The following is a 24,577-nucleotide window of genomic DNA, read 5'->3' as shown; positions in this document are numbered from 1 at the left end:
CCCCTGGGCCAAGGATCCGACCAGAGCAGCAGACAGACCACTAGGAGGAAAATGGAGATCTGGGTGTGAGCCCCTCGCGCTACTGTGCCGGGCGCCCTCCAAAGCCTGGGCACCTCCCTCCCCAGCTCACCCATCCGGGGCATCACAGCCCAGGCCCACCCCAAACGCTGTCCAGGCGTGTGGGGCTGCCTTCCGACTCCAAAATTGCTGAGGTCAGTGAGAGGAGACAGGTCCCCATTACAGGCCAGATCTCCAAGCCGCAGGGCCCCATGTGGGTGCCTGGGCCCAGGTGGCGCCATCAGCAAGCCTCCTACAGGAGAGCGGCAGCTATCCTGCCTCTCAGGTGTGGGGACTGGCGCTGTCAGTTCATGCACCCTCCAGACACCCAACCTCTGGCTGGTAGAACCTGGTGTTAAGGTTCCCGAGGGCCTTAAAGTCAGAGGCCTGAGCATTAACACCTGGGTCTTTGTGACCTTGGGGATGTTCCTAAACTCCCCAACCCTCCATCTCCCCAGCTTATCTCATAGGAATGTTGTGTAGATTTTTAAAAAGTGGTGCTTAACTTAGCAGGAGGCCATGGTTGCAGTAACTATTATTATTAGCAACCTGCCTCCCCTTGGAGGAGGAGGGAGATGCGTAATCTGCTGCCTTCAGACAGATCTCAAAACACTGTTGCCTAGACTGAGGAGAAAGGGTCTGAGAGGACCATCTTCAGACAGGTCATTCCTAATGCAAGGTCCCATCTGCCCCGGGCTGCCCTCAGCCCCCATCCCTCTTCCTGTCCCTGAGGCTGGGCTGTCACTGTTTTAGACCCTCCTCTCCTTCCTCTCCCTCCTCTCTCTGGATGTACCTTCTCACTGGTTGTATTCCCCTACTCATTTGGAGAATTCCTAGAGAGTGGACAGCATGGGCTTTGAAGTCAGACATACCCATGTTGGAATCCTAGCTCCCCCAGTTGTCAGCAGGGAAATTGGACCAGTCATTTAGCCTCCCTGAGCTTCGGTTTGCTCTTCTCTGAAAACAGTGGTCAGGATACTTAGCTCACTGGGTTCCCGTGAAGACTAATGGAGATAATGTATATAAACTGCCCGGCTTGTACTTTTCCTCCAGTAAATTTTAAAATTTCAATTTAACAGTTGAAATTAGGTTAGACTGTCTTACAGAAGATAATGGAGGTTCACTGGAATTTCCATAAACGCCCATCAAAGGTGAACCCAGCAACTGCTAACAATTAGATTCTTTTACACCCATTTGAGTCAGCAAGGTTCATTTGCCCTCCAGGAAAAGAGCAGAAATCTAGTGAGGGACACACTCTCCCCAGAGCCTCATAGGTATACCTCAGACACTTAAATAGGCTTATTAATTCTTTGGGGCCACCAGATGCCCATTTTAGAGCAATACTCCAGCGGGAAGGTTCTTGCTTTGAGCTGCATTCTAAGCCATGGTGTGTGCCTTGCTGACGGGTGATGCCATGACTCCTTCTTAGCACTCATCACGTGTGCTGCTACCCAAGCAGAGGTGTGATGGCTGGGGTGTGGCACTGAGCCACCACCTGCCTGAAGTAGGCAGGAGGTCAGGAGCTGTTGACTTTTCTCTGAAAGGACACTTGGGCATTTCCATGAGCATCAGATTTTTGTGACTCTTGAGAGAAGCTTAGTCTTTGGGCAGACCAATTCCCATGGGCAGTGGAAAGACCAATAGGTAGGTGTGGTAGCCCACCTCTAAGATGGACCCCCAAAACCCTTGCCTTCTGATATTCATGTCCCAGGTAGTCACCTTCCATGTTAAGGAGGACTGACTTATGTAACCAAGTGAATATTGTGCAGTGACAGTGTGTGACTTCCAAGGCTAGACACTGTGACTTCCACTTGCTCTTTCTTATATCACTCACTGTAGGGAAGGCTGGCCACCATGTCATGAGAACACTCAAGCAGCTTTATGGAGTGGTCCTCTTATCAAGGAACTAAGACCTTCTGCCACCAACCAGCCCCAACTTGCCAGCCTTGTGAGTGAACCATCTGGTTGACGTGCGGCCTCTAACCCCAGTCAAGCCTACAGATGACTACAGCCCTGGCCAACATCTTGCTTCATGAGAGACCCTAAACCCAAACCACAGTTAAGCCATCCATGAATTCCTGACTTACTGAAAACCTGTGTGAGATACAAAACATTTGGGTCTGTTTGATGTGTATCGATGTTACATAGATGACAAATGCATCAGCACTACCAAGAGCCAGGGCTTCCATTGCCTACAGCGGAGCTGGTAGGGAGGGTCCTGCCCCCTCACTTGGTCAGCTCTGCTGGTTCCATAAAATGTCTAGGCTTTAAAAACCTCTGTTGACCTCACCTGAATGCCCCACCTGCAAAGGATGGGGGTGGGCATCAAACTAGAATCTCCCAGGAACACCAAGTTCACAGTAGTCCTAACCCTTTGTTTGTTGAGAAGGGTTGAGAGTAAGTCATCCCCTCCCCGGGCTGCTCTGGTAGTGACAGTGCTGGCAATTTCAGACCTGGGCCAAGCACCTCCTCCCCGGGCCGCTCTGTGGCTTGGCCCAGGTCTGAAATTGCCAGCACTGTCACTACCTTTTTGGTCTTATTATGAGTGTGTCTGTTCAGCTGTGCTGGTTTCAGCATGTCACAGTGAAGTGCGAGCACAGGAGAAGAGGCTCTGTCAGATCTTTCTCTCTTCATGTTAGAAGCCTGATGCTGAAAAGCCGGTAGGTCGGGTGGGAGGAAACAGGTTACTATGTCCTGAGGGGTGTAGAGCCAGGCTACAGGATGGATCAGGTGTGGAAGCTACACTAGGCAGGTCACTGTGCTGCTTCCTGGAGTTTCCCTGGTATTGTCTTCGGTTATCTGATGACGGAAATGAGTGGCTGAGTCCCAGCCCCTAAAAGTGGCAGACTCACTCTTGTGCTCCAACTCTCTCTGGTAAGAACCTTACTCTTTCACTGTTAATCCCTGGGAAAAATCATGTGCTCAATTCAAGAAAATTAAAATGATTTACTAGATGGTAGTATTCAGCTGACCAAATGCTACTGGAAATCCTGTTCTTTCATGATATATCTGGCAGTGAGTGTAGTTAACTCATGATTTTGTTGAGTCTAAACATCTAAAATATCTGACTGGGCATCTGTACCATTCAGCTAGAGGTCTGTGGCTAATTGTTTTGTGTAAACCCTTATAACTCCTAGATCTAGGGCCATAACAGGGTTGGCTTGTCAGGAAACCTCAACCTCTTGTAAGCCATCCCGATCCCATAAAAATCCATTTCTTATTTTTGATGTGATTCTAAGGTTCAGTTTTTTATTTTTTTCAGAAAGTTTTATTTCTGTTGTATTTTTAGATTTCAAAGTATTTATTTAAGGTGAACAAATGATACAGCATACACAACTGCTGGAACTGCTTTTTAATTGAGAACAAAAAGGGAGTACCTGGGACAAAACGATGCAATTACCACACATTGTTTTCAGGGAATTTTTGTCAAGTTTGTTTATCTTATTGTTAATGTGATGATACAGCAATCCTTGGAAGAAGAATAACATTTGCGTTAAAGAACAAATCTAGATAAAAATGGAAAGCAGAGTTAGCACAACCCACAAAACCTCCTTCGGGAAGAACTCTTGAAGGAAAACCGACTCAGGTTCCACAGAAGAATGTGGCACAGTCGTGTCTCCCTTTATAGTGCCAGAGTGTTCCTGGACAGAGGTCTCCTGACCTTATCAACTCATCATCTATTTTTTGATGTGATTTCTATTTTTAGGACCGTGTGTCTCCCTTTTGTTTCTGATGCATCTGGTCATTGGTGCCTTCTACTGTGGTCCTATCATATTCAATGTGACCGGCACCCACCTGGAGAGTTCACTGTGGTGGCCATGAGTCAGACCCAAGGTCATTGTTCAGCCAGGAGACCAGAGGAAGATCTCAAGGATCCACCCACTCTAGTCAGAGAAACTGGAGATATGTGGAATCCGAAGGATGACCAGTTTATTCCAAAGGATCTAGAAAGGAACTAATAAACTATCAGTACCTAGCCAAGCCCTGGATATTTTTTAAAAACAAGCATAACAAAAACTTTTTTATTCTATTGCTAAGATTTCTGATGTGTAGCCTAATTAAAGATAGCTATCCAGTGCTTATAAATTTACGTAGCTCAGCCACCAACCTTGTAAGAGTAAGGAAAAGAAGAAACTGAGGGTATTTATATTTCATTGATAAATGATGGAGTTGAGTATCTCTAAACATGTGAATTTTTCCTATTCAAAAATTCTGCAGCATAAATTCTATAAATGACTTTACTCTGACATCAATATTCACTGATTCAGTCAGACTTTCAACAATTATTTAGATGCCTAGTATGTGCTAAGCACAGAAATGCATCAGTGAATAAAACAGACATGGATCACTCATTACAGTCTCTATAGACAGCCGATCCCCCACAAACATGTATAGATATACCCACAATTGCATACATTCTGGAAGAAAATTGAATGGATTCAGAGAAAGTATAACACAGTGTGCCTACATAGGTAGAGGGATTAGCAATGGCGCAATGGCCTCTCTAGGAAGAAAGCATTTAAATCAACAACTGAGCAATTAAAAAAAAAGAAAGTCAAGTCAACTTTAGCCTGGAATGTGCTGACATTCCAGGGAAAACACACACAAAACCAGTGTAGGCAAAGACCCTGGGGGGCTGGGGGAGTGTAATGTGTTTAAAGAAGAGTAGAACATTATGGATGCAAAATGTTGCAGACTAGAGAACGTGCTAAATCATAGCCTCTCAGGGTTTTTATTGGGTAATTTGGTCTGGCCACCTGACCAGTTCTTCATCCCCTTCACAACAGTCCCTCTGAACAGCCATTCCCCTTTGCTTGATTCTTTTCATGAGAGGGAATGTACTACCTCTCGAAGTATCTGTGACAGTTTAGGTTAATATGAATTTGTTTCAACCAGGAAGGTGGAGCTGGAATCATGAATTGTAGTCACGGGTCTGCACCTGAGAAAATTTTCAAGTTGAAGTGGAAGAAGCTACTAAGATAGCCGTGTTTGCCATTCTTTATTAGGCGGAGAGCCAAGGACATACAGCCGGCTTTCAAGTTCATCATTATTTTCGGGAAGAATGAACTGAGAATAAGACAGCTCTCACAAACTTCCCACACTTTGCAACTATAGTAAAATTCATGTCAGTATACTCCTGGCAAACCAGTGACTGCACAGCAAGGTCAGTTAGACTCTTGAAAGACAGCCATGTGCTTGGGCCAGGGTGATGAAGTGGGAGTGACTTCCTGTGGTATTTGTGGTACATCACGTAGAGGAAGTGCACTGTATCCACCAATTTTACAAAAGTCTTTGATAATATGAGTTGATTTACACACAACCTATAATATTGACCTGACTAATAAAGAAGCTCAGTGGGATTCCACAAAGATTTTGCCAGTTATTTGAAAGAATCCCCCGTAGCCAGTCCATTCCACTAATAGTTGAGACTGGTTTGAGTGTTTATTTGTTCCCAAGTACATCAGGACTTCTAAGTTTCAAGGTCTTTGGGAGGTACTTCCAAGCTACATAACCCACAGGCCATTCTTCTTAAAGCCATTTATGACTGCTAAGCCACCCTACTTAAGACAGCCTCCAAAGGATTTTGGACCATCTTGCATAGTTATAATATTGCTAAGGGTATGAAAAGTCAAAAAGTTGACCAAAATGAAATGCTAACCGGTGCAATGAAAATCCTGTTGGCAGCCAATAGGATTTTACCTCTGAGATACAAGAAAAAAAGCCTCCATTGACTTTTGCTTCTCAGCTAGCAGTAATGCTCTAAAAATATCAAAGCAGTAGGAAAATAAAGCCAAAAAAACCCCCAGAATATCTTGGTGAGACTGTCAGGAGGAGTATGATGCCCATGTGGCACCTGGTTCTAGACCAGGCTAAATAAAAATCTATAGATCAGTGCATAAATGTCACACCCAACTTCTTGAGCCAGTTCATGGGATTGCCTAGTAGACCTGCTTCTCATTAAAGGATAAGGACAGATCCATCAGTATGCCTGGAACACAGCCAGCCCACCAGGACTGAAGGGATGACCACCGGGCCTACCAAATGTCAAGAAGGAATGTCAACAGGATGCTCTTAAGCTGCCCCTGTGGTGGGTTGAAGCAGGACGACTCTAAGGAGTAGGCCAAAGGATTCCTTTCAAGATTTGCTGGAGCACGACTTTCGTGATGACTTGTAGCTATGGCAGCTTGGCAGAGAGAGCAAGAGACCTTGCTGGCCAGCAGCAGGGAGAAATGAGCACAGGCATCTGACAGCCAACTCCATGAGAGAGCCCATCTGGAAAGAGCAACCGGCCCTGTGAACAGGGATTAGAATTGTGAGCCATAGGGTAGTCCTTGCCTTTTATACAACATAGAAGCAGCAGCCAGTTGTGCAGTATGGTGTAATAGTTCGGCACCAGGTTCTAGAGTCAGGTTGCCTGAGTTCAAATCCTGACTCCGTCACTTACTAGCTGGGTGACCTCAGGATTGTTTCTTAACCTCTGTAAGTTCATTTCTTCACCCATTAAATGGGAATAATGATCATACCTACTAATGATTTATTTATGTTGCCTGTTAGAACAGTGTCTTTCTAAGTGTTCAATAAATGCTAGCTCTAGAATTATTAGTCTGTATGGCTCCCCACAGGAAACTAGAGATCATATTGTAGTCTGCCATTAATAGGTCCATGTTCATATTTCTGCTATTTACTACTAAATAGGAACAACAAATTATTAAGAATTTTTAATATCAGTTTCTTCTTCTGTCACATACAAATAATAATACTACTTGGGTTTTATAAAAATTAATGAAATAATAGTCATGAAACATCAACAATTGGGCCTGGTATGCTGTTGGACCTCAATCAGTGCTAGTTATTATTTGCTCTGATTGCCTAGAGTCTGGCAGGGCTCTCTGGTAGAAGTTTTTGTGATGAGAGAAGTGATCCGTGTCTGTGCTGCCCAATATGGTAGCCACTGGGGCTACTGAGCACTTGAAGGGTGTCTGGTGCAACTGAAGAACTAAACTTGTCATTTCATTTAATTTTAATTGACATATTCACATATGACTTGTGGCTAATGTATTGAACAGTGCATGCTGGGTTGTTCAGGCCTCATCCTGCCCCTTCCATATCCTGTCTACGCTCATGTCACTGTCTAACTGTTGGTTATTAGTGTCTCTAACCGGGGTTGGACAAGAGCAAAGAGAAGATGTGAAACCCGATTTTGGCAGGTTGGTATGGTGACATAATAGAAAGAAAAAGTCAGTACTGAGTCTATGGGAACCATTCCATTCCCATTTCTGCCTACTGTTCTTTTTTTTTTTTTTTTTTTTTTTTTTTTTTTTTTTTTTTTTTTAACCTTACATTGAGAATGTTTTATTTATTAAGTTCTTTTCTGTGCATTGGTAAAAGACTGCTGTTTATGATTTTAGCCGATTATCTTAGTCCAGTTACAGAATTCCAACCAGTTTGACTGCCTACTGTTCTTGGGCAAGTCACTTCACTGCTTCCTTGGATAAGATTAACACTTTCATTAAAGAACAAACCCAAGGGCCAGCATCCCTGGGAAGGAGAGGTTTGAAACTGAGATGACTTCAAAGGTCCCACCCATCACATGATCACTAAGGGGAAAAGATAAGAAATAGTACACAAACTTGATTAATTTTTAAGGTACTGCAGGTTACGTTTAGTTGTGTTTAGTGTCTCCCAATTTAAATGTGGGGTATATAAGTGTTGGTATACAAACTAATACCAGTGAATAGACAGAGATAAAAAAAGAAATTGAGGCCAAAGAGCAATTAACCTTGGGGCAAAGAAAAAGGATTTTGATGAAAAAGGACATGTGTCCTTGGGAGCAGAGTGTTCCTGCCATATCCCTCTGCAGTGGCCTTCCAGCCGTGTGGGTGAGAGTGGAGAGTGCTGGGGAATGTTTGGCTGGTAAGGGCTTTGGATACACAAACTCATGCTATGATTTATTGTCTCTTACTGAGAGCAAAGTGGAAAGGAAACTCTGCAAATCAGATCTCCTAGAATCCACCCTGGGTAGGAAGAGCACAGGACAAGGAGCCTGGAGGCCATGTTCCTCCTCGGGGTCTGTGGCTAACCAGCTGGATGACCCACATGTAATCGGGCTAACTTCTCTGGGCCACAGTTTAATCTCCTGTGCAAAAAATTGGTTGGACTCTACTCAGGCCAGCTTGGAAAATCTGTGGTTGTGTTTAGAGCCCCCGAAATTTCAAAGATGCTTTTTTTTTTTTTTTTTTTTTTTTTTTTTTACAGGAACAGAGTGTGATGAATTACAACAGCAAAACCAGGTAACAATCCCTTCAACACACACACACACACACACACACACACACTCACTCACATCTTTTTTAATCTTCTGAAGGGTGTGGTCATTCCCTTTTGGTTATGACCCCCTTAGTCCCTATGAAAAGCAACTTATGAAGGGAGGGGATTCCATATGCTCATAAGTATCATTCTGATTGATTAGCCTTGACAGTACCCAAAGAGTTTTCTAGACATTTTTAAAGAGACAGAGCAAAGTAATTCCTCAAACTATCAGGGAGGTGGTGATGGTGTGTGAGTTTGTGAAGGCAAAATGAGAAACCTCACCCCCCGGCTTCTATGAATGGTGAAATATAATACACTGTTCTCATTTGGGGCAAGCTGATTATTTGCAGGAAAAACCAACAGACTTTCAGAATAGAAAAACCAGGGGCTGAAGAAAATCATCCAGGATAATTGAGTTTATTAATCTATTTGACTTTAAATCTTCTTTCCTCCACCAGTTTTATAGTCTCTAAGTCCACAAATTGTTTTGAAACTCAACCCCTCTTCCTCTGCTTCTCCCAAGGCTGCTGCATGATAAATAGCTCAGCATGCCCTCCCTGCTCTCTCCCCCATTTCTTCTCACATTCCTCTCTCGCCTTGTCGATTCTTTCCTGAGAGTAGGGTGGGAACGTCTACCCAACAGTCCACTTGCCTGGGCCCTGTATCTAATAACACAAAGAGAGAGTGTTTTAAAGGAAACACTCGGGGAGTAATTCCTATAGACATACACATACCTTTTTCAGACCAGAGGCCTCCTGGAGGCAGTACTAGCTGGACTTTGAACTCTAATAACATCAGGATGAGACTGAAGAGCCATAAGCAAGGGCAAGTCTACCCTTATGTTTGCCATTTCTGGGTCCTCCGGCACCTCGTTGGTGAACAAGCTTCCCTGTGTTGTCTACTTCCCAATGAGTCTGTCCCATTGACCTCCCTGGTCAGCAGAGGCTCTCTTCTCTCTTCTTTGTTGGGGTCCTTACAACTCATTTATGGCCCTTTTATTAGGTTGGCAGGTGCTTTAAGTGAGGGAGGAAAGAAGTGGCATGATTTGCATGAAGTTTCAGCTCAGGAAACAAAGAAGTGGAAGAACGTATCCAGTCATTTTTTGCATAAAGGTTGCAAAAATTCTTCAGGGACCGCTGAGAAGAAGCCTTGTCTCTGCTTCAAGCCTAGATTTCTGATGCATTAAGGCTAGAAGGGATTTCTAGATCATGAAAACTACTGATAGGAAAAGGGGCCTAGAGAGAGAGGTGAAACAACATGCCCAAAAGATCAGACATTGCAGAGCTCGTTAGGAGAACCTCAGGACTAACGGCTGGGTCAACTGATTTCCTCAGATCTCACAGCACATGCACACACACTCTCTTTTTCTCCCTTGATCATCTTCAAAAAGGACCTTCTTTGGTGGGCCTAAGGAAAAATAGTAATCTCTGAAAGAGACAAAGGAGATTGACAATCTGTTTGCTAGCTTCCCTTTCTTTCTTTCAAGATATTCAATATTCTGACTTTGCCCAGGAAGTAAAGAAAAAAGATAACCAGCTACCTTGATAAACAAAACAAAGCAATAATGAAAACTGCTTTTTAAAGGAGTGTGTGTGTGTGTGTGTGTGTGTCTGTAAAACCAGGGCCATATATCTTTTTCCTCTGATTAAGCTAAATAAAAATGTAAATGACCTTCCCGTTGAGTGGAACACATAGAAAGGAGGCCTTCTTTGCTTATTCCAGCCCTTAAAAAGCCTAAAAATCAGCGTGGGGACAAATGATTCACTCCACCGCAGACATTGGGTCTCTGGTCTGCCCTGTATTCTGCGAGACCATCTCATTTCCTTTGGGCTTCCCCCAGCTCTGTCCCAGCCCTTGCCAAGTCTCCTTTCATTATTAGTCATTCTAATAAACACTCCTAATAAACACAAGCCCTATAAACCAATCCAGGAGGCTACTTCTGGCTCCTGTGCTGCCTTTAGGGAAAACTGATACCTGCATTAACTCTTGTCATCTGTCCTGGAGAAATCCAGCTGAGATCTCTAACATATTTGGTCGCAAGCTGCAATATAATGGACATGTTTAGTGTACATGCTCTTGTTAAATGGAATTTGCATTCCTAACTGAACTAAAAATGCTTAATTATTAATAAGTCCCCCAGGGATTAGTGACATTTGGGATGATTTTATCATGCTGTAAATACTTAACAACATAATGTGTGCAGTGGTATCTAATTCAACCTTTTTCATTTCAAAGAACATTCCCTCCCAATTTGTTTGGACTTATATGCCATGTAGATTGTTCCCTGAGCATGCAGCCCTAGGTGAAGGTAGAAGGGCGTCTCCGAGGAATGGGACAGATTGAAGCTGGGGCTACAGTGCAGTGCTGGGGCTACAGTCCTGGGAAGTGGAATTGGTTTGGGGTGGACTACAAGCCAAGTGCTTCCATTTAGGTGGAGGCAATTGTGGCAATAAACAGAAGTTTCTGGAATGATCTCAGGACTATGGGTCACAGGACCAGGAGCTAAGCTTCCAGTTCTGCACCAATTTACCGTGTGACTCTGAGCGAATTACCTAACCTCTCGGAGATGGAGTTTTCTCACGTATGTGGGAGGGAAGATCACACATTCCTTAGCCGCCTCATTAAATTGTGTGCGATACATATGAAAGTACTTCCAACAATTAAAGCACTTTATAAGGAAGATAGCCAAATTTGGGATAGAAGGAATTAGCACTTCCTAGGCCCCCTCTATGTACTGGGGGGGGGGGGGGGGGGGTCGTGTTCAATACTTTTACAAACATGAAGTTAGTTAGTCTTAGCAAAACTATCTGAGATAGGCCTAGTTGCCCCATATGCAGAGGAGGAAATTGAGGAATATCTCTAAATATAAGCATAGTGTCAAAATTCAGTCTTTAAATAGGGTAAGTGGGTAGCAGGTCCTGCCATTAGGTTTCTATGATCTTGACCTGGATTGGTCAGTGATAATGAATTTTCCACTCATGACTTCCTGTTTCTGGCCGTCACCGTGAGACCCGCCGTTGATGCCATTTCTGCCCTCCACAGTCTCAGTCATTCCTTCTCCTCCATTTCTGTTCAGGCCCCTGTGTTCTGTCCCCAGGATGGCGGACATCCCATTCTCACACAAATGCTTTGTACACTGCGGGTCCCAATTGGCAGTGTTGGCCTGGAGATGAAGTTCTCGATGGCTGTGTATGAGAGAGAAGAGTGGAGCAAGGTTGGAGCAAGAGACCGGAAGCCAGTCCATCACCTGTTTCTCGGGGACCTCACTTCACCTCTTTAAGTTTCAGTGTCTCCGTCTGTTGGTGGAGAGTGACACACAGCACCTTCACTCTCAGAGTCATAAATGTCTTTGTAAAGCACGGGAGATGCTAGAGAGGCCTGCAAGACCCCATGGTTCCCTTAATGTAGCAAAATAAAACCCCATCCGATGGTCTAAAAACTATAGAACTTTTTTTAAAGAAGATGATCTTATACCTGAAAAAGCACTTGCATTTTTTTTTTTTTTAATTCATCAGCAGATGGTGTTCCATAAAGCCCACTTCAATGGTTGGACTTAAATATTTGTTTAATAAATAAGCATAAGCATGCACAAGGAGCTGTGGCTGTTATTATTACTACTCATTTACTTTTCAACTACAAAATGCATTTTCATACTAATTTTAACATGTTTAGTGTGCTTATTCTCTACACACACACACACACACACACACACACAGTAGAATTTCAGAGAGTGGTATCGGCACCCTATTTTATAGGTGATAAAACTTAAACCAGGAAAAGTAAATGGATTGCCATGTCCCCACAGATAAATAGGGGCAGAGTTAGGAAAATAGCCTAAATCCCTTTTTTTAAAAACTATGTTTTTATTGATTTTTAGAGAGGATGGGGGAGGGATAGATAGAAATATCAATGAGAAAGAAACATCTATCGGCTGGCTGCCTCCTGCACACCCCCCACTGGGGATTGGGCCTGCAACCTGGGCATGTGCCTTGACCAGGAATCGAAGTGGCAGCTTCTTGGTTCATGGGTTTGATGCTCAACCACTGAGCCACATCGGTCTGGCTAAGCTAAGTCTTGTCTCAAACTCCTCTCTTGTCTCAAACTCCAGTGCTAATCTCTCTAGCTTCATTTTTTATAATCCTGGAAACTGAACTTCTCCGTCGTTCTGCCGTCTACATCATTCCTCCCACACACACGCACTTAATGCTATAATAGGGCTACAGTGCCTTCTCTACATTCCTCCCCGGGGGAACGGAGCCCTCAAAGGCAAGGCTCTCATCCCTGATCTTCTCTAGGAAGATTTGCGGTCAAGTGAGAGCTCAGACATGACTCGTTAAGCTTGTTCCTCATTGCAAACTCTAAGAAAAACCTGCCAAAAATCACATTAGTGAGTCACAGGGACCTCCAAACTGCTCTAAGTGGAGGAGCCAGTGAAGCTGCACGAGTAACATTCGGGCTGAAATTGCCGCGTTGTGATGCTATTCCAGACATGCGTTTGCTTTGAACATGCTTCGAAAGTGTATCCAGGCTTAGGCATCAGAAGGGAAAGTGTGGATTGAACACCAAAAGAGCACTTTAAATGGGCACCTTTTTCTGTGGGGAATTAAAATGCAAGGTTATCCGAGGCTGATGGCACTAGCTCCATTGTGAATATCAAGCATGTCAAACTCATGGCCTGTGGGCCGCATGCCTCATTTATTTGGCCCATGTTAGCCTTTGAGTTTGACATGCTTGGTGTACACACCTTCACAAGGACCTGGGTTCTCTGTATGCCCGTGGCCAATCCAGGTTGCTATTACAGTGCCTTTCCAGTGAGCACCCCCTGCCCGGTACCACTTGGCAAAAAACAAATGTTCTATTGAGATTTTAAAACATTGAAACTGAGAAAGCTGCGCAGGGGAACCCCAACACCACAGACGGCTGCTGGCCATGGTCTGGCTGCCGAAGCTCCATCAGTAAGAACAAACCCTCTTGAAGGTGCTCCTGTCTGCTGCCCCACTTGAGCTATGACTGCCAGGGCCAGCATCCCTGGGAAATTGCCCTGGAAAATGAGCAGCTCCTTTTCAACAGCAGAGTGCCAGCTGCTCCCCACCTCCAAGGCTGCTGTCGGGCATGACAGAGTGGCCAGCTAGGCCTGGCTCGCCTCTCTCCCTGCTGAAGGCCTATTAGGAGTCTGAGCTGGGAGGCACAGGTGGGCAGAAGCAGTGTGGCAGCCCCAGGTGGCACACCTGCCCTCCTACCTGCCCCGTCTTCTCCAGCTTTGGGTTGAGGAGGTGGGTGAGTTGAGGGTTGGGTGTCCTTTGCAAGCGGATCAGTCTCCCCTCCTCTTCCTGGGCAGCATCGTGCACCTTCACCCACCTTAAAGCCCTGCCTGGAAACAGGACACTGAGGCCAGCCAGCCCTTCCCCTAGGAGCCAGAAGGGCCCTATCTGGCCCAGAGCCAGGCTCTGAAGAATCAGCACCGGGCAGAGAGAGGTGGTGGGTGGGACAGGGAGCCTAGTGTTACACATTCAAAGCCTAATTTCGGATCAGAGTCATATTGTAGCCAAGCCTGAAAGATCACCGAGGCCCCCAGATGAACCCACAGCTCTGAGGCGGGGCCTGGGCGCGTCCTCATCTCTCTTGCCCACATGCTGCTGTCCGTGGGGAGGTTATGTTAGGCTTGTTTGGATTTTCACTGGTATTTTTTTTAAAGCCACATCAGTTGGCTTTTGGCCTCCCGCTAGCTGAGGGACAGTGCATGTTTCCTACCCAGATATCTCTGTTCATGTTCGCAAACTGCCCCAGCTGAGACGCCAACCGGAAGCCTGGGGTCCTCGTGCTGCTGCCTCCCAGCGTTAGGCCTGGGACTGCCATCCTGCTTGAGGTGGCCCCAGCACAGCCAGCAGCCAGCAGGGCCAGGGCAGCTGCAGGTGGCAGCTTCCTGTTAACAATAAAAGCGACTCTCAGATAGGGAAGAGCGAGGAGACCAGGCAGGCACTGGCCTCTGGGAGCCACAAGAGAGAAAGCTGCTCCCTTTGCTTCCAAGGGTGTGGGCAATTCCTTCGGAGAATTTGCTGCTGCCAAGAGCCGGCTGTCGCTTCCCTGGAACTCGGGGCATCAGGAAGCTTGTTTGCAGAGCTGGCCAGCGAGCAGCCGGAGCAGCTGGTTATAATTATGCGTTGCAGCTTCAGAGGAAGTTGCTGGCTGCTGAGCGTGTGCTGGGCCTGGCTGCACACTGGCTGCTGGGCTTAAGGGAACAATGGAGATAGAAACCAGTGGCAGAGCCGAAGGGGAGGAGCAGGACGAGGGTGAAGACAGGCAGAAAGAAAGGGCGCGAGCTGCTCCCAGTGCTGAATGCAGAGAAACCCGCCAAGGAGATCCCTGCTCTTGTTCCCAGACTGAGAAACAAAGTCTGTGGCCCCCTGTGAGCAGCCTCCTGACTTCGTTTTAAAAGCGGTACCTGCTGAACGCTGTATTTAGAGAAGTGTGCCTGGCTGACAGACTGAATAGCACTTCTCAGCCTGTTTAATCTAAATTGATGCCTCACTGCAGCAGCTGGCTACGGGGAAAAACAAAAGAAGTCGTGATGAAAAGGCAAATCGCTCCTGCCTGGAAAGAACTGCTGCCAGGGCTGCAGCTCGGCATTTCAGGGCCCTGCTAAACGCTGGGAGGGAAAGACAGACAGCTCTGCAGACGCGAAATGTGGTAAACTAACAAGTTGTTGTGTTGTGTGTTTTTTTTCCCGGACAGAGAAAAACTTATTAGTGTCTGGTTCCTTATACTCTCCTAGATGTCTTCAGTGTTTCCTAATTCAAACACAGCAGGAAAATGAACGTAGGAAGGGTGGGACATGGGGTCAGGGCCGTCTTCCCCGCTACGCTATTTGGGACCCCAGCGCTGATACCATCCGGATCTTCTCTTCAGCTATAGGGGTGGTCACATCCACGTTGTCCCTCTGTCAGCAGGTCACCTGCAATATCTACAAGGCTTGGCGTCCCCAGCAAAGTATTCAGAATCCCACGGTTTTCCCAGCTCAGGAAACAATTTCAAGGCCCTGAATCAGACAAGTGGACGGGCCTGAGATTCCGGTGGCCTCTCCATGACCCCTCTCCACTTGTACAACTCCTGATTTATATTGCTTTCAAAGTGGGGAGGGGGGGTGGCTTACCTGGTACTGGGCACCCTTGATGTAGAAAACTGACAGCCACACACAATGACACATTGCTGGCTTGGCTCATAAATGAGGAGGCAATTTCATTACCTTTCCCCCTTGCCCACAGCCTAGCACAAGATGTCTTGAAATGCTATCAATCAGTAGGCGTGAATGCGGAGACGTGCCAGCCTGTACGTGGGCATGGCAGCCCCGTTCCCTAATGATTAATGAAAATAAATGATGACACCATTCTCTTTAGGAACTGATGGCTAGGATCTCCTTATTACCTGGGTGCAGAGATTATGGCGACAGGCCAAAAGGATTTTTCCAGAAGGGTCCAAGTAGGCAATATTTTTTCTTCGTCGTTCTTCTTTTTCCTCCACCTGAGGTCTTACAGTTTTCTAAACACTAAACACACACACACACACACACACACACACACACACACACACACACTTAATTCCTATAGCTCTGCTGTTCAACACAGTAGTCACTTACGACAATTTAAATGAATTAAAATTGATAATTCGGTACTTCAGTCATTCTAGATCCGTGTCACCTGCTCAGCGGCCACGTGTGGCTCGGCACTGCCACGTTGGCCGGCACCGCATTACAAAAAGTTTCCGTCGCTGCAGAAAGTGCTGCCGCGCAGCCTGTCCTAGAGCCTCTGCCTGCTCTTGTGGCTCAGGCTCCTGCTCCTTTCCGAAGGAATCCTCTACCAGAAATTCTGAGGAAGGTAGAACCCATTTTTCCCTGCCCACAGCTTGGAACTGATGAGCTCCCTCAAGGCTCCTGAGGGAGAGCTCCCGAGTCTGTGCGGGCAGGACCTCTCGGGTAACCAGGTGTGGCCTCCCAGGCACTGAAAGGACACGGAGGCAGCAGGAGTGGCTCAGGCAGTCTGACCCCCACCTCGTCCTTCCGGTACTTCTCCTGGACAGTTCTGAGTCATAGCCAGGAGGAGCTATTAGGAGGCCAAGGGGTGGGTCAAAGTAGATACCAGGGCGTCTCTGTAAAAATTTGCACAGGAAACAGTGATCGCTGCTGTAGAACTACACGGTGTGCTGCTCTGCTCTGGGAATTTCTGCCACCAGGCTTGGCAGGCGGGTGGAGATGCACCGAGCAAGGAGGCCTGATGCAGCTGGTGGGCCTCCAAAGCATCCCCGGAGAGAGATCATCCCCACTACCTGGAACCAGCCGCTCAGGTCCTTTGTGTGTGTCGTGGTGGGGGCAGGGATCAGGCCACACAAAACTTACACAAATAAACCCAAAGCTATGCTGAAAGCACTGGCTCCCTACTGACTGCAACCAGAGGAGACAGAAGATAGGGTATTTAACACTTTTACTTAAAAAAAAAAAAATTGCACCCAAACGTTTACTGACTGTTTAATTTTCTAGTTTAAAGTACAACTTTGTTGGCATATGGTATATATGTTGAATATTTTAAAAATTGTCATTTTAAGCTCCTTTTGGCAAAATTTCCAAATGGGCTTTCTTCTCATCTCTCAGAGGAATGATAAGCTATAAAGCTTATTAGCAAGTTGGACAACCTGAATACAAACTGTATCCTGAGCCTCCCACACTTTAATTTAAGATGAAAGTGTCCACGGTGCAGGCCCTGTGACCACGGCATGATTCACAAAGTCTCATAGTCTTGTATTCGGCTCCATTGTGGTGAGGGTATTGGTGCTAACAGCGCATTCCTGGAAGCAGATAAACAGGATATTACCCAAGTTGCTCTCTTAGTCCAAGCTACTTCATCACAAAGCAGCCGTTGTGTGTTACAGCCACCAACCTGAGCTATTGACTGGCCTGATTCCCCCGCTACACACACACTTTTTTTTTTTTTCAAGGAATAAATGTGGGCCTGGCCTTGTTTGAAAGTGAAAGCTGAAACAGGGAGGGAGAGAAGGAAAGGGACAGGCTCATCAAGTCCAGCTTGGAGAGTTTCAAGGGTAAGAGTTAGAAACCTTCTAGAGTAAGAGATCCAGCCCTCTTCTTTCTGACCCCTGTGGGGAGTGTGGGGTTGGACGGGGCGGGGGGCTGGAGGGTTGTTGAATGTTCTCTGGGGAGCATTTCAGAAAATTAAGTGGGACTGCTCTCTGCATCAGTGAGGTGGGGAGGCAGTGTGACAAAGCACAAAGCAGCCAAACAAGTTCCAATAAAACCTGGTCCCTTTCCAACCTTTCTCCCCAGGCCTTGGGCTGCAGACCCTGCCTTCAAGGGCAGCTGTTCCAGCCCCAAGCAGCACCTCCAATAGGAGGGTTTGGCCCCGTTCAAAGTCACTAAGCCCCCTGTGGCAGCTGAAGGGCACAGGTCCTCCAGCTACAGTGATCAGTTAGCTTCTCCAACTGGGGTGTCCTCATTTAAGCAGGGAATAGGGCAAGTGGGGCGCAGGGATGCAAGGGGTGTCATTGAGCCCATGCCTGGCTGAGGCAGGCTTGCTGTTTCACCCAGCTCCAGAAACGCCAAATGGTACCCTGATCCTTGATGAACAAATCCTCTGAAAATGAAGCTCCTTCCTAATGAAGCTGGCTGTTTGCTTTTCCTTTAAGTCGTCATAAATCATATGCAGCAACGTTGGCATGAGTCATATGGCTCGTCAGCAAAGCTCCTGCTAAGCCACACAGCTGCACGGGACAAAAATACCTCTGTGAATAGAGCATGTTTGTCCTGCAAGGTTTATGGTATAAATAAGAAATCAGCAGAAACGTAGGGGTTCCCCAGCCTCTTGTTCTGAGTCTCATAACCCCTTAGCTGCCTCCTCTATCCCTTCAGCTGCCCTGTGTCCACCCGCCTCCCTGCTTCCTTGTCTTTGTCAAGAAAGAAAAGGATCTGATCAAGGTTATTTTCATGTTCTGATTGTCCGATTCATTGGTGAGTGACAGTCTAAGTCAGTGATGGCGAACCTTTTGAGCTCGGCGTGTCAGCATTTTGAAAAACCCTAACTTAACTCTGGTGCCATGTCACCAGAAATTTTTTGATATTTGCAACTATAGTAAAACAAATATTTATAATTTTGATATTTATTTTATATATTTAAATGCCATTTAACAAAGAAAAATCAACCAAAAAAATGAGTTCGCATGTCATAGGTTCGCCATCACTGGTCTAAGTGGTAATCTGTGTAGAACCTCAGCTAGGTAAAGATATTTGGTCTTCCTCTTCCAACAGAACAATGAAAGACACTCCTTTGTAAAAGGACTTGTATATGGATGGGGTGATATGGAACCCAGTGAAACATGTCCATGTGGCCTAACAGTGAACTTGCCCTTGGTGGGTCCAGGGGTGTTTGGGGATTCAGAAGTGCTGTCTCTCCTCTATGGATAGTCTGTGTCCTTACAGAGACATGTCTGGGCCAGGCTCAGCCCCAGCTCCTCAAGGCCTCTTCTGGGGCTCTTAGGGGCACCGAATCAGGCAAAGTCCATTCTGCTACAGGCCAGGCCACCTGCAGGCTTCTCCTCAAACTTTTCCCCACTTCTCGGGGAATCACAAAGCACCTCGGAGAGTCCCATTCCCTCTTTATTCCCCCCTCTATCAGAACTTCCAGAATCTTGTTTTTTTGTTGGCCTACTTTTATTATTTTGGTTAATATTTAATAATTTCACGCTGTAGCCACTTCTTCTCTGTCCTCCGTGCATGGGCCCATATGATTTGTTATTGCTTCATCGGCTAATGAAGTTTCTGACACTGACGTGTGCTGTTGGAATGCATTTGCCTCACTAATGGAGGTGCCACTGTATATGTGGGCCACTTAATATCTGTTACGTGGCATATCTCATTTACCTTCAGATTAGGGTAGCATTTAATATGTATTTAGGGCTTTGGTTTTAAGAGATGTATTTTTTTAATTAAATACATATTTTGAGTCCTGACATGTGACATGTTTTGCTTATATATAAAATGTTTATATAATTTGCCTAAGTTCAGTGAAGTATAAAATACACTAATGAATGATAGTAAATCACTCTATACATAAAAACCTCTATTGATTTGTGGCTGGACTAGAAAGAGCTTAAGACTTTTCTAACATTCCAAATCCTGTTGCTTTTGGATTTACTTCTCCCAGCACACAGGAGAAATCCCTGCCTGTACCGATGCTTTAGAACAGGATTCTAGCCACATTTCTGCTCTGAGGCATGGAAAAACAAGGAGAAAATTAGGCGATGAGACATTTTCAGTGATCATCTTTTCTCTTTGAACTGTCCACTGACTTCCTTAGAGAAGTCCTCACCTGATGATAAGAATGAACTTCAGTGTCAAAGGGAAGTGGATTCGAATGTGTTAGCTCATGACCTTGAACAGTTGCTCAACCTTTCTAAGCCTCATTCTTTTCATCTTTAAAAAGTGGATGATGATAGGTATTTCCTGAGTTGGTTATAAAATGAAAAGTACTCAGCCTGATCTCTACCTGTAACAGTATTCAATAAATGCCAGTTCTCTTCCTCTTCCTATATTAACATGCGTATCCGTATCAGATAAAACCATATTTAGAAGACAATATGAGGAAGTATTTTTATCCTACCCCCATCATCGTGTAAGGTAATTAAGTAAATTGTCTAGTAGAATGTGCGCCTAGAAAGTTACCTTGGTCTCACATTGAGGATGTCAAAGCACCAAGCCACTACCCCAAGGCTCTTGTGTGCTCATCAGCACAGTGTTACGTGGAATTAGTCCTGCAGGGCATTGAGCAATAGGAGTCCCAGCCAGGCTCCAGGCTGGAGGAGAACCCTGTGAGGCATGTACCTACCTGCCATCACCAGCTCCTTTCTGGAGGATGTTCTGAAGGCCATGGAGTATAGCCTGCCACCCACCCACACATCCACCAAATTTCTGTTAAAGTACCACTGTTAAAATTTCATTCCTTTTGTTTCAGAGTTAACAGTGACACACAATTTAAATTAACTTTTTTTATTATTTTTTTAAATATATTTTATTGATTTTTTACACAGAAGAAGGGAGAGGGATAGAGAGCTAGAAACATCAATGAGAGAGAAACATCGATCAGCTGCCTCCTGCACACCCCCTACTGGGAATGTGCCCGCAACAAAGGTACGTGCCCTTGACTGAAATTGAACCTGGGACCCTTCAGTCCACAGACCGATGATCTATCCACTGAGCCAAACCGGTTAGGGCTAAATTAACTTTTTTAAAGGAGTGGAAATATATTGGCTTATATAATTTGGAAGTTTAAGAAGGTGACACTGACTTCAAGTACACCTGGAGCACATGTCCAATCACTCTGGCTGGGACATGCAAAAATTTCATTGGTTAGACTTGGGTGACCAGCCTACTCTCAGAGCAAGGGGTAGAGATGGTTCTACCTGAACTACATGGACAAAGAGTAAGTTTGGGGTGCTTGCAAAATAAAGAGATTGGTTTCTTGGCAGACAAACGCAATAGATGTCTGCAGGAAGCTACTATAGCATAGCACGTATTGTGGGAGTGTTAACACGTGAATCTAGGTTGTCAGCTGGTATATCAGTCAGGGTCTAATCAGGAGATAGAAGCCATTCCAGTTATTTTAACAGAGATAATTTAAAATAAAGAATTCATGACAAGTATAAAGTTGTTAGCTAGGTAACTAAAAGTGTAAAAAGAAGATATCAATATGATTCCAGGGCTGAGGCGAGAAGGGAAGAGGATGGAATTATCAAAATCTACAAGCTTGGAGGAGATGCCCTATGGAGCTAAAACTCAGACCAGTGGGTGGGGGTGATGCTCGGCTGGTGCTGGGAGCTGGGGGTGCACATCATGGCTGGTTCTGCAGGAATTGGGCAAACCACATATTGGACCCACTCACTACTGTGGGAAAGAACTGCTTCTGCCGAGTACTCTTAGCCGTGGCAAGCAGACCTCAAACCAGTAGGAGCCAACAGGAAGGAGCTAGTCCCTTTTCCTCCTCTAGACTTGCAGGCTCCCTCAAGGATTAGCCCACCAATTTCAGAACCTAACCTGGGGCTGCTGGCAAAGGAGAAACTTGGTTTGCAGAGTCTCAGCTCCCGCATTGTAAAGCCAAGGGTGGGTGTGGAGCTAAGAGACAATAACTTTATGACAAGGAGGTAATCGCACTTTCGCCTGCATTGATTGCTCCCTTAAAGGCTGGCAGAAAATAAGTGTACTAGAGACTTGGAAGTTTGGATGTCATTGAACAATGCATGGGGGTCTGATCGTGAGTCTCTCCTACCTTCAAAGTTCCTTATTCCTGGGCAGAGCAGACCTGATATCAAAGGGGCTATGCTAGGCGTGACCATAAAATAAAAGGAATGGCATCCCCAGGAAAGCACTTCATTCCCTTGAGTTACTCGTTCAGGCATCCATGCTGCAAGCAGTCAAGCTTTCCCTTTGCCAGCCAAGCTGTCGGTAGTCAATGGCTTGGTAATTATGGAGCCCTGTTGATCAAAGTTCAGCTGAAACTTTCCCAATGACTAAGCATAAACAACCTTGCCAGAGGAAGGAGCCAGTGTGTTTACACAGAATGTTTGACCTTTTCCTAACGAAAGGTTCTTCTCTTGGTCAAAATTTCTCAATAACTCTGTCACTTATGATTAGCTCTTGAAGTCCTGAAGTTTTAGACAAATTGAATTTCTCTGGTTATTCTTACCATAGTAGTATGAACCCTTTGATCAAAGCAGGTTGTGTGTTTGTGTGTGTGTGTGTGTGTGTGTGTGTGTACATGCTTTATAAAGCCAGGTGGAAAACACATATTCTATGTAAGCAATAAATGTCAGAACATCAAGTACAATTTGATGAACTTTAGTAGAACAGCTATTAAGCAATATAGTCCTTCCTTTTGCTGCAACAAATTGTGAAGGCTCAACTTTTCAAAGGAGAAAAGCTGAACATGAAAAGCACTACTGAACCATGAATCCAGTTTTGTTTTATTGTTAGCAAAAGGCTGTCATCTAAATTTTATTTCTATTAATAAATGAGTAATAAATAACAATTGTTCCAAATAAGAATAAACTTTCCAGGAAAAAAATTATAGACATACAAATCTGTCATCAGAAGTGACTTTGAGCATGATAAAAATTATAAAAACACTCCATTTTGTTTTAACTAAGTGCATTATAGTTTTCAAATCTGTCTTCCCACTCAGTCCTCCCAGGACCTGTGTGAGGTAGGTAAGATTTATCATTCAACTTTACAAATTCGAAAAACAGAACAACTGAAGCTCAGAGAGGTTTAAGCAGTCTGTGGAAGTTGTAGATGGTAGAACAGAAATCAGGTTTTCTGAATCCTACGTGGATCCTCATGGCATTGCCGCTTCTTTAACTCTATAGTCAAGTTTCAAAAAATGACAAAAGTAAAGGATCATAGCCTGCTATTTCCTGCATATATAAAGTGGTAAGATCTATCCTTTTATCTGGTGCATCTAAAATGTAACTTATAAGTGGGAAGCAAGATTTGAGAATAATAATAATAGCTAATGTTTATTGATTGTTACTACTACTCTCTTCCTTATTCAGCCCCTAAAACTACTCATGAGGTATGTATTTCCTGTAGTCTCATTTTCCAGATAAATAAACAGAGGCTCAGGGAACTTTCCAAAGTCTCGTAACGAGTAAGTTGTAGAGGAAGGATCAAGTCGATGTTTGTCTAATTCAAACCCCACGCTCCTCCCTGCTCCTCCGCGCAGCCTCGGCCCTGGCAGGACTGCCTGTTATAAGTGCTGATTCATCCCACTCTCCCAGACCTGCCTGAACGCAGAGGATCTAAATAAAGACGACGCAGCCACAGCCTAGCACAGTGCAAATATATCCTCACCTGGGAAAGACATGAACTTCAGCTTTTACTTGCCACACAATCTTGGTTAAGACCCTCCTTCACATTCTTCCTCAGTGACTAGGGAGTGACAATATCAGGGTCATCTTAATGGCCACCGACCTCTCACTTACCTCCATTGGAGCTTGCCCTCCCAAAGGATGAGCCATTGTCCTGAAATGCGGGTCTTTCCACCCTTTGTTTAATACCTTAGAATGAGAGATGTCAGGTAAATTCCAGTTATTACCTAATTAACTGGAGTGGATAATTTTCTCAAACTGCAGGCCTCAAGGCAGGAACCAAACTCCAATGCTGGCCCTACGTAGTGGTGTGTTGGGTTTTTAAAAAAAATCATGCACTACCCAACCCATTTCCAAGCAAATAGTTCAGTCCTTCTTACTAGCTTTGTGTCATCTTCAAAACATCCCAGTGGCATTAATCCATATTATGGACTTGAAACTTCCTTTTTTTCGGCTTAAAGTCTAACTTATTTTCAAATTATAAAACTCAAAAGTGCCTGAAACCACAAAACTTTTTTTTTTTTTTTTGGCACTCATAGCTGAAAAAGGGCTGAAGTTTTCCCCCAAGATTTTTTATAAGGAATTTGCTCTTAGGCTGATGCTTGTTAACTGGAGTTCTTTTTTCTGACCAACTTTTAATTTCCTGAAAAGTGGGGATTATGACATGGAGAAGGCACTAACAAATCCTAATCTGGGCTAATGAGCTGCATAGGTAAGCGAGTGGCAGGCCACTACCAGAAGATAATAGTGCCGCGGATTTTCTTCCCCTCCCAATTAAGCATCGAAGTGATTATCTGCATGTACAGCAGTATTCCTGTAGTCACTGTGCTAGACTAACAGTCTGAATTTATTTTCTGTAATATTCTTTTTAATAACAATGTCTATTAAAGACATCTGTTGAAAGTCTGTAATGCTTATTTCGTGAATAGACAGCATAAGAGTGTGCTTTAAGAATTCTGTTTTTAGTTTAATGTTATGGGCTGTTAAGGAGAAGGTTTATGGGTGTAACATTATTAGTTGGAATTTGACTCAAATTGAAGTCAGGCCCAAGAATTTACTTATCCATAATATTATGAAGGGCTTTTTGAAAACATTAAAAAGTTTAACTAAACAAGAATATTAGTTGAATTTAATGTTTTACCTGCAGTTCTCAAGGCCACTCAAAGCACTTCATAATCACCAGACTTGAAATTCACATGTTAGCCCGTCTCTCATTCTACAAGACTTTGTGAAAGTCAGAGATTTATTACATCAGGTCAACATTTTAACTCTGAGAGAAAAAGAGAGAGATTTG

At 44.8% G+C, this 24,577-nt stretch overlaps 1 long non-coding RNA gene across 2 annotated transcripts in view; it reads left to right on the top strand.

Moving 5' to 3' along the window:
• Positions 1 to 24,577, top strand: part of LOC118658868 — a 110,445-nt gene that overhangs the window by 84,925 nt on the left and 943 nt on the right. Inside the window, exons 4-5 of one of the 2 annotated variants that reach the window (XR_004968388.1) lie at positions 8,314 to 8,348; positions 11,444 to 11,769. This is a non-coding gene — a long non-coding RNA (uncharacterized LOC118658868). Of the gene's footprint in view, positions 1 to 8,313; positions 8,349 to 11,443; positions 11,770 to 24,577 lie in introns of those variants that run through there. The other variant, XR_004968387.1, reaches the window with a different exon arrangement.

Source organism: Myotis myotis, unplaced genomic scaffold (assembly GCF_014108235.1).
Source record: "Myotis myotis isolate mMyoMyo1 unplaced genomic scaffold, mMyoMyo1.p scaffold_m19_p_6, whole genome shotgun sequence".
NCBI lineage: Eukaryota > Metazoa > Chordata > Mammalia > Chiroptera > Vespertilionidae > Myotis > Myotis myotis.
Note: the sequence above shows the minus strand (reverse complement) of the source record. Positions and strands in the feature narration are given on the sequence as shown.